Source organism: Manis pentadactyla, chromosome X (assembly GCF_030020395.1).
Source record: "Manis pentadactyla isolate mManPen7 chromosome X, mManPen7.hap1, whole genome shotgun sequence".
Taxonomy (NCBI): domain Eukaryota; kingdom Metazoa; phylum Chordata; class Mammalia; order Pholidota; family Manidae; genus Manis; species Manis pentadactyla.
The window spans coordinates 17,711,239-17,721,051 of NC_080038.1; positions in this window are offsets into that span (position 1 = coordinate 17,711,239).

Sequence of the window (9,813 nt, forward strand, 5' to 3'; positions counted from 1 at the left end):
CATAAAGAATGCCTGGGTTCATTCATATATTCATTCAATAAACATTTGTGGAGATCTGTTGTCTACTCTGGTAGTGATGTACTGGTGAACAAAGCAGATGATGTCCTGGTTCTCATCAAGCTTACTTTTCACTGGGATGTTAACTACTTAGTCCAAATGGAAAATTACTCTGTGATAACATATTCTGTGTGATAAAATTGTATTGAAGAATTCTGGATCCATAGTAGAGAAGAGAAGGATTAACAATGAGTCTATAACTTGATTCTTTCCTCCATGGGGGATACCTGAATCCATTTCGATCTCAAACCTGTTTATAAATATACTGATACAATTTACTAGCTGGAATATAAACTAAACTCTCTCGGGAATTAAGGATTCTTTTTCCCAGGGTATACCTGATCTGTTTGGATTGTTTATTGTAAATAACTCTGCCGTTTATGGATAAATGAGCTGACCAGAGAATGGGAGGTAGTTACCAAGGCCTTTTGGCTATATGGCTAGCAAAGTCTAAAAATGAGAGACCTCCAACCTATGTGGATTTCCTGGGCTATCTTTTACCACTCACAGTTAGTCCTCATTATTCCCACCACAAACGTATCCTGACATGGAAAAGAGATTAGGCACCTGCAGCTCAGGGATGTGGGCATCCCAGCTATCAATACGGGGTTTGCTGAGGCTCCTTTCATGGATCCTCTGCTAATCGTTCACAAATTGTAGTGCTGGGTAAGATTTCTGTCTTGTATGAATCTGACTGACAATTTAGCCCTGTGTGGAGTCATAAGGAAAACGTGTCATCCTGTTTTGCCCAACCCCTTTCAGCAGACACAGTCCCATCTGGTTCCTAACCAACACCACAGTAACCAATTCAGTTCAACAGACACATATTAAGTGTCTGGGCATGTGTTAGGCACTGACTTGCTGCTGAAAATACGAGGGCAAATCAATTCTGTCTCTGACTTCCATTCAGTTACAGTCTGCTGAGTCAGGAGACTCAGGTCCTTGAAGGCTGGAGAATGAAATTTGCCTTGTTAACCTAAATCTGGTGTAAGATATGCCCACACACTCACCAAACTGCAGCTTTCTTCAAACCTCAGTCCCACTACAACCAGTGTCTTTATCATTCATATAATAGAGATTCTGGCATGATTTCTATTTCTGGAATCTCGTCTTTAGGAACAGGAGACTTAACCAGGATTGGAGATATTTTACATGCTTTACAGAAGCTGTCAGAGCCCAACCTATAACTCCAGGGCCTACCGTGGATATCTTCTGCAGCGAGTTCCTGTGCAAACTGCTTCCTGTGTCTCTGCCTGCAGGCATTCTCTGGCTATAGGATCTGCTGGACCTGCTCTTGGGGCAACCCAAAAGTAAGACAAAGTTGACCCCACAAGATCAACCTCAACCAATAAAGGATGAGAACTGCAATAAATACCCCAGCTTTCTCACCTCACAGTGGGCCCATCAATTGTGAAGCATGTTCCCCCAAGTCTTTCAGAGCACCCCACCTCAGAGTCTGAGCCCAGATGACCCTAGGTTTCCATTTTACTGACTTTCCTCCTTTCCCTCTCTCATTTCCTCAGTGTGTCACCATACTTCTTTGGCTCATCACCCAAATCCAGTACTTGCATATGTAGCCTTGTCTCGAGGTCTGTTTTGGAAGAACCCAAACTAAGACAATAGGAATTTTTGCACTTTTTAAAGCTGTGACCATCATCTCTCCCCAGAGTTAGACCCCATCCCAGGCCCCTTATCCAACAGCCAGAGATTTGCTAATGTGAGGACAAACAGACCAGCTGTAAAGTTCCTTTTCTCCTCAGTGTAAGGCTGGAGGCACTGAAAGGAGTAGGGCGAGGACAATGCAGGTGGAGCAGAGACAGCACCAAGTAGCTCTGTGCTGTATGGAGAAGGAACGAACAGCTCTTTCTGGATTCCAGTCCCATGACGTGCCAACAAACCCTGAATGCAGACCCCCTTCATCCAGAAGGAGGAGACCTCTGGCTGTCCATCACCAGACCCTGAGCCAATAAAAAATTCCCCACCTACCCCTAGCGCGGCACACTTCCCCCTCCCTTCCCTGTTCTCCTAAAAACTCCCCAGCCTCCCCTCCTGGGCGGGACTTCCCCAGCCTGTGATAGCCAGACTGGGGAACCTCGCCTGGGAATTGCACTCAAATAAACTGCCTGGCCCTTTGTTGCCTCTCGTTGCCTGCTTATTTTGGCTAGAATTTATCTTACACTCAGTAGATTGGCTAATTTGAGTGTTTAGATCAGACCCTGTGCTACACCTTCCTTTTTCGTTCACTATACATTAGACTAGGGATCAACAGATGTCAAGACCATTTGTAAAGCCAGATGAATTCTTATATCCCTGATACCATTGGGCAAGGTTTCCCTACTACTAACTTCAACAAGCTGCAGACCTGTGTACCAGAGCAGCATTTTCCGTATTGCATTGATTATATGTGTCAATTCTTTGTCTCCTTTATTATATAATAATAATTTTGAGGATGCAGACCATTTTGTATTCAGTGCCTGATACAAAGAGGCTTTCAAAAACAGCTCATGTATGAATAAATGAATAAGTAACCAATATACCACTAGATATCACTCAACAGAAGATCCATCAGGCTTTTCAAGCTCAGTATATTGAAAATGAATTCATCATCTCCCACTCCCCGATTTTCTGCTCTATTGTTTTACTTCATACTTCAATGAATGGTATAGTAGGGGCCAAGGGCAGTCTGCTGCAAGATGTGCCACTGTGACTTGTGAGCGGAAAACAATCAAGGCCCGAAGACTCAGAAAGACACTTTGACCTCCTCCCCCACCAACTGTATAAAAAGAACTTAGATGGAGGAACTGGCCCAGGAAGAGTTATCACCCTAGGTAAATACATTGTAACATGAACTAGACATTTTAATATGAACTAGGGGTGGTAGATAGGAAGAGACATGGCTAAGTCTGCTGAAACTCCTATGTCCCATTGTTTCTGGGGCCCAGCAAACATTTGTTTACCAAATATTTACTCTTGTCATATTCCTGTGAATTCCTTCCCTTTGAAGTCCCAGATGCCTACCGCCTTCTTCTTGGTTTAGGATGATATATATATACTTCATTGTCCCTGACTGTCTCTAGAATCTATATCTATGGATTCCCCATATGTATGTAATTAAATTTTCCCCTGTTAATCTGTCTCATGTCAATCTGATTCTTAAACCAACTAGAAGAACTTCAAAGGGTAGAAGAAATTTCTTCCTCCCCAACAGTATTGTTTTTATCTTATTGATGTATGTTGAAACAGTTTCTACAATATGGAAATTATTCCTTAATGATTTGGCAGAACTTACATGCAAACAATATGGATCTGGTGACTATTTTGGGGGTAGACCTTTGACAAATTCTTCAATTTTCTTCTATGGCATCATACTGGCATTACACTTTATATTTTTTGTGATTTTATTTATATTTTTAATTAATGATGTCTAAGTGTGGGTAAAACTGCAGTATTTCCAGAATCTCTTGCCTGGCCTTAGGGCATCTCCGTATCAGTAGGTGTTTCCAAGGGGTGGAGAGAAGTCTCCATATCTTTGGATTGATATGTCTCCATATCAATAGGTAATTACAAGGGAGAGTGAGGACATATCTGGACCAAAGAGGTTGGGTGGGGTCCCTTTCTGCAGCAAGAGACACCCGGCAAGCCGAAGTGGACTACTGCCTGTAAGCAATAAATTCCCTTTGACTGATTTTTCCCTTTGACCTTATTTTTCCCTTTGACTGATTGACTTCGAAGGTAATTTGACCCAGACTGGGAACATATTTTTCCCCCAGAGTTACAATAAGTGTTGTCAATTTTGACCATAATTTATCAACTGGTTATCCATCCACATTTTTTTCCTCTATTTCCCTTTTCTTATTGTTTTACTCATTTTAATTTTTCTGTTTTAGTTTAAATTTAGGTTTAAAATTTTTTTATTAATATGCATATTCAGAAAAAAGGGAATTTAACTCTACTTATTGTTTTGGCTGAAGCACATTAATTTTAATGTTACATTTTCATATTTTATTATGATTATTATACTAGATTTCCTTCCAGATTTGGAAACTATTTAGAGAGTACTCTATTTCTGTGTGGGTGACCTGTTTTATAATTTTTTTTTAATTTACTTATCTTAAAATGTTGTAGATTATCTCAGCATCTTTGTGTCCACATATGTGATTATTTTCCATAAAAGTTATATAAACTTAAAATGAAATGTATTTTTCTATTCACTAAGACAAAGCTTTCTTCTTTTTCTTCTTTCCTACATTGTTGAAGAGTGTAATTTCTAGTTTGAGTGTCTGTTTTCTTAGTTTGTCCTGTTCGGATAGTAAACATAGAAACTAGTTGTGGGTGAGGGTTCCTGAGGTCCAGCATCTATGGAAGGAGTTATACCACGCTGAGGTAGACTTCTGGGTATGGTGTCAAGTGACAGGACAGGGGTTGAAAACTATAAAAGTAAAAGAAGAAAATGAAATATGAGCAGGAGCAGACTCTCGGATGACAATCAGAATTCTGTTCATATAGGACACAGGTTTTTTACCTTGTTTTGTCTTTTAGATGGTTGTGATACCATAGTTGTTACACATGATTTCAATATTTGGGTTTGGGTTGCTTAATTTATCTTTTATTGTGATTATCAATTTGCTTATAAAATTTACTTTCTCTAGTCTCAGATTCTGCATTAATAGATAGACTTTAGATGATCCAATTATTTCTTTATCTGTAAATGCATATTAGTTTAGTATGTCTTGGTTTGATTTGGTATTTTAATATGACTGTTGACCTTTCTTGTTCACATTTAATGTTATGATTTTTATGTCATTCTCTATCACTCTGTGTTTATTTTTAATGTTTTAACTGACTTGCTCTTTGTATTAATCAGTTTCTATAGATGACTTCAAAACCCTTAGGCTGAGCCAGAAGGTAATTTGATCTGGTTTTCTAGCATCATTATATCCACTAAAATTTGTCTGAAGCTTTATATTTCATAAAATATTTTTATGGAGCATTATTGTGTGCATGCTAATTCAATCATTTCCAATATTCCCTAATGGAAATACCAATTGCTATTCCCAATACTTGCCCTGTCTTAATTTTGCATCTGAGTAACCAGAAAATATCACTAATGTGGGTGGGCTTCATCCAATCAATTGAAGACCTGAATAGAACAAAAAGGTTGAGTTAAGAGGGAGCTTCTCCTGCCTGACTGCCTGGAGCTGGAACACTGATTTTCTCCTGCCTTTGTACTTGAAACAAGACACCTCTTTCTTGGTCTTGAGTCAGCAGCATTCGGACTGAACTACATCTTCAACTCTTCTGGGTCTCTAGCTTGCCAACTTCACATTTTAGGGGGGGCTCCATAATAACCAAAATCCAATTCCTTCCTTATAATCAATCAGTCTCTCAATCTCTATGTATATAGAGCTAGACACACACACACACTCTTATACACACATATATAACATATATATATACACATATATACATATATATAATATACATCTATCTTTTTATTTCATGGAGAACCCTAACTAATATAATCAACAAACAAGAATTACCAATTTATTCTCAGGCAATCCTGAATTAATTGAGTTATTATTGGGAGTGAAGTCTACCGTATTGTTTAAACATCAGAAGAGGCTCAATTGCTGTTCCTTATATATTAGTAATAATAGCAGAGCTTCTTCCTAAGTCTTAACTGAATACTTCCTAGTGTTTTGTCTTCACTAGAGAAGATGACCTATGCTTCACAGAAGATTCCATCATATTCCTAAAGATCATTATTAAATCCTCCTCATGTGGTGCATCCTTTATTCTGAAGAATTTCACTTTCTTCTTCCTCTCCTCCTTAGTCTTAACTTTGTTTTAATGTGAACCCTATCCATGTTCTCCCCATCCTTCAATATTTATAAGTAATGAATTGCACAGCAGTCAAATAAGCACACTTTAATCAAAGACTATCTCCCAGTACTGTGGTCAGTTGGCTACTGGTTAGAATCCAGATACCACTTCCGGATTTCCTAATATCCAGAGGGAAATTCCCTACTTTGTCTCTCTGGGCCTATGTTATTCCTCCCCTAGTCATCCTTTCCTCCAACTACTTCTCCATTGTACCAGCTTCACTTTAAATTCTGATATTTGTGCCTCCATGTGTCAACTCAACCATTATTAAAGTCATCCATTTAATATGTAAATAACCCAGTGGAGTCAAACTGGTTGGAAGAACTTGGGAACAGAATTGGCCAATGTACAAGGTTACCTATAGACTTGGTCAAAGGTTTCTGCTCACTCTCATCCTCCCATTCAGCTTATTTTCTGTTGCCCTTTTAAGAAACATTATTTATTCTATCAAAGTCACAGATGAGAATATCAAACAACTTATCTGCAAACTTAGAATTAAATGACTTCACTTAACAATTCCTCTGAGGTACAGCAGTACGTTAATTAGCCCCTGAGTTACATTGTTCAGGAACTTGGAACCAGTACATAGTCATCTAGCATACACAGTGTTCCCCCTTCATATCTATGAGCTTTCTTTCAGTCCGCTGAAGTTATTGTTTTAGCTCTCTCTCATTTACCAAGCTCATCTCTGTGTCACAGAAGGAAATTAGGTTGGAGAGTGCGTAATTGTTCTGAAGCCACAACAGTTATCACCAATATACTCTATTTTTCAGGGTATGTACAATTTGGTCTTATTCCCTTTAGCATATAAAAAAGCTAATTTATTGATTTGTGGTCTCCTTTTAAGTACTGGTACTCTGTACTGGAATATTTTTCATCTGCTTTTGCACACATTATGAGTTCTCAAAATTGTACTAAGCCTTAAGCCCACTTATTATAGGAAGAAAAGAAAGGACTGCTCTTTCATCTGACTCCAGGTTTACTACACTGCTAAACAGATGGGCTTAAAAGAACAGGGGAAAGGACTGTTGTTGCTGATATAAACAGCTAGTTCTGCACTTTAATTCTTAAGATATTTCTCTAAAACATACAGCTACTTCAGCCAATGTTTCCTTAATGGAAGAATTCATAAAAAGAATTGTATGTTCATCATGCATGTTATCTTAAAGCTGCAGTCTCCTTTCAGAAAGCAAAGAACTTTGGATTTTGTTTATGCCTTTTTAATTTTGAAAAAGTAATACACGCACTGGGTAAAAATTAAAAGATTCTGCAGGATTTATTATGAAAAGCAATCCCCCCGACTCTGCCACACATATACATCAGTTCCACTCTGCAGAAGCAAACTATTTTTAATAGATTTAATTTTTATTTTTTTCTGGTAGTCATCTTCCCAAATCTGTATGAAATTTATTTCACACCCTACCCTCCTTCCAATTTTGGGTAGTATTAATTTTAGTCATGTTGGCAGGATATACCCATTCTAAGTTTAAAATGCTTCTCCCCTTTGTTCCTCTCACCATTGCTTCTTATCCTCCAGATTGCTAAAGAGAAATCTGATGCAAATCTGGGTTTTATTTTTGTTTTTGTGTTTTGCAGGAAAACTCCTGCCACCTTCCTCCAATCTTTTATGATCCTCCTTTATCAGCTGTTTCCTGACATTTTATAATGTGTCTGTCGTTGCCTTTTTTGTATTCCTTTACTCCATATTCATTGGATTCCCTCAATATGATAAACATTTCTTTTTTCAGCTTCAGGAAATGTACTTCTAACATTTCTTTGATTATTTCTTCCCCTTTATTTTCCATTATCTTTCTAGAACTCCCATTAGCCAGATGGTAGTCTTCCCAGATGGATCCTTTGTGTTGCTTATCTTTTCTCATATTTTCTCTCTATTCTGAGTTCTCCTTGACTTCACGTTCTAAAACTTCTATTTAAAAGTGTATGTTGGCAAGCACATGTTTAATTCCCAAAAGCTCTTTCTTATTCTTTCATTTTCTTTTCCATATTGTTCTGCTCTTGTGTTGTGATCGGTACCTTCTCATCATTCTGAAGATACGAACTAGAGATTTCTTTGTGTTACTATTTCCAGAACTCTGTTTCTAACGAGGGTCAATTGCTCTCTTGTATCTGCTGTTGCTTTTGTCACAGATTTTAATAATTAAAATCAAACTGGTCTACATGTAGACTTCTCCTTAGATCCCTTTCATGAAGGAGGAAAGAAAAACACAGGGCCTGGTCTGCCTACATGAGCCAGAAGCCAGAAAGGATTTGTGGATGAAATTGCAGTATTTCCAGAATCTCTTGCCTGGCCTTCATTCATCTCCATATCAATAGGTGTTTCCAAGGGGTGGAGAGAAGTAACCATCTCCATATCAATAGGTGACTACCAGGTGGAAAGCGGAAAGCCAGTGCACACTGGGATGGGAGATGTTTGGTGGGGCCTTGGCAGATGGGTATTGAGAGACATGGGTGAACAGGAGAAGACAACTGCTTATAAGCAATAAACGGGTTTCTCCCACTTTATTTCTTGCTTTGACTAATTGAGGCTTCAAAGTTCTTTGCCCCTGGCTGGGAAGCTACTCCCCACCCCAGAGTTACAGGGTTATTCTCTTGTTCCTTCAAAAATGATACACCAGTAATTAGTCAAAGTGTGGTCCCTGAAACACCGGCATCAACATTAGCTGGCAAGAGGTTAGCAATGCAAGTTGTCTGGCACTAGGCCTACTGAATCAGAAACTCTAAGGTTGGGGCCCAGAATTTTGTGTTTCAACAAGACCTCTAGATGATCTGTTGCATGTTCACATTTGAGAATCTCTGAACTATACACACACAGTCATCCATCTCCCTAAGGCTAAGGACCCCTGTTTGCAGCTCCACTGGCCAGGAACCATCAGGTTCAGTGTGATTTCCAGCAGTTGCGTCCCTCCCCCATCTTTAGCTAAGGGCCATTGATTCCCATATGAAGGCCAAGCCCTCCCCCATGTCCTGGGTGCAAAACGTATTATAGCAGATGGATTCAGCTATAATACTGGAATCAAGTCTGGAGCTCTTTGAGATTCACCTTGTTCATATCCTATTTCTGGTAACTGGACATCTGCCTTCATCCCTGTTCTGGTAATCATACTAATATCCCAGGACATCCAGGAGGCTGTCCTACTAGCCCCCACTGAATTGGGCTATTCCTAGTGTAAAATTCAGCAAATTGGCTGGAAACCTGCTTGACTTTCTCGCTTTCTGGATTCTCTGTCAGAAAATAGGGTCATTAGCCCCCCATGACAGCAAACCAGGACTTAGTTATAGCTTCAATCTATCCCAGGAATGTGACCTTTTAACAGTCAATCTGAAATTTCCTGATCAGCACCAGGTAATCTGCAAGATTAAAAAATCCTGATATTTCCTTCCCCCCAAAAAGAATTTGTCCTGGCCTGAAACAGTCCCTTCTTTTCCTTTGCTAATAACTTCCTTTCCCCAACCCCCTGCCTATCTAAGCCTTCCATTTTGTGCAGCTCTTTGGAGCCATCCCTCTACTTGCTGGATGGGATGCTGCCTGACTCATGAATGGCTTAGTAAAGCCAATTAGATCTTCAAATTTACTCAGTTGAATTTTGTTTTTTAACACTGTAATACTATATTGTATCCACTATTGGGAATTGTCCTTGGGTCTGACAATGCAAGCCTGACGGTGATCCAATATGTAACCACAAAGGAGAAATCAAACAGTAACTTTTGTCGCATTTGCTCCATACCCTCATCAAAGAAGCTGACTGGTCACCCGCAAAATCAATGGGCAGCTGACACAGGCAATTATGTGTGGCAAGCCATTTTTAGAGTGTCACTTGTGAATACATTCAGGCTGGGTCTAAGGAGGGAAAG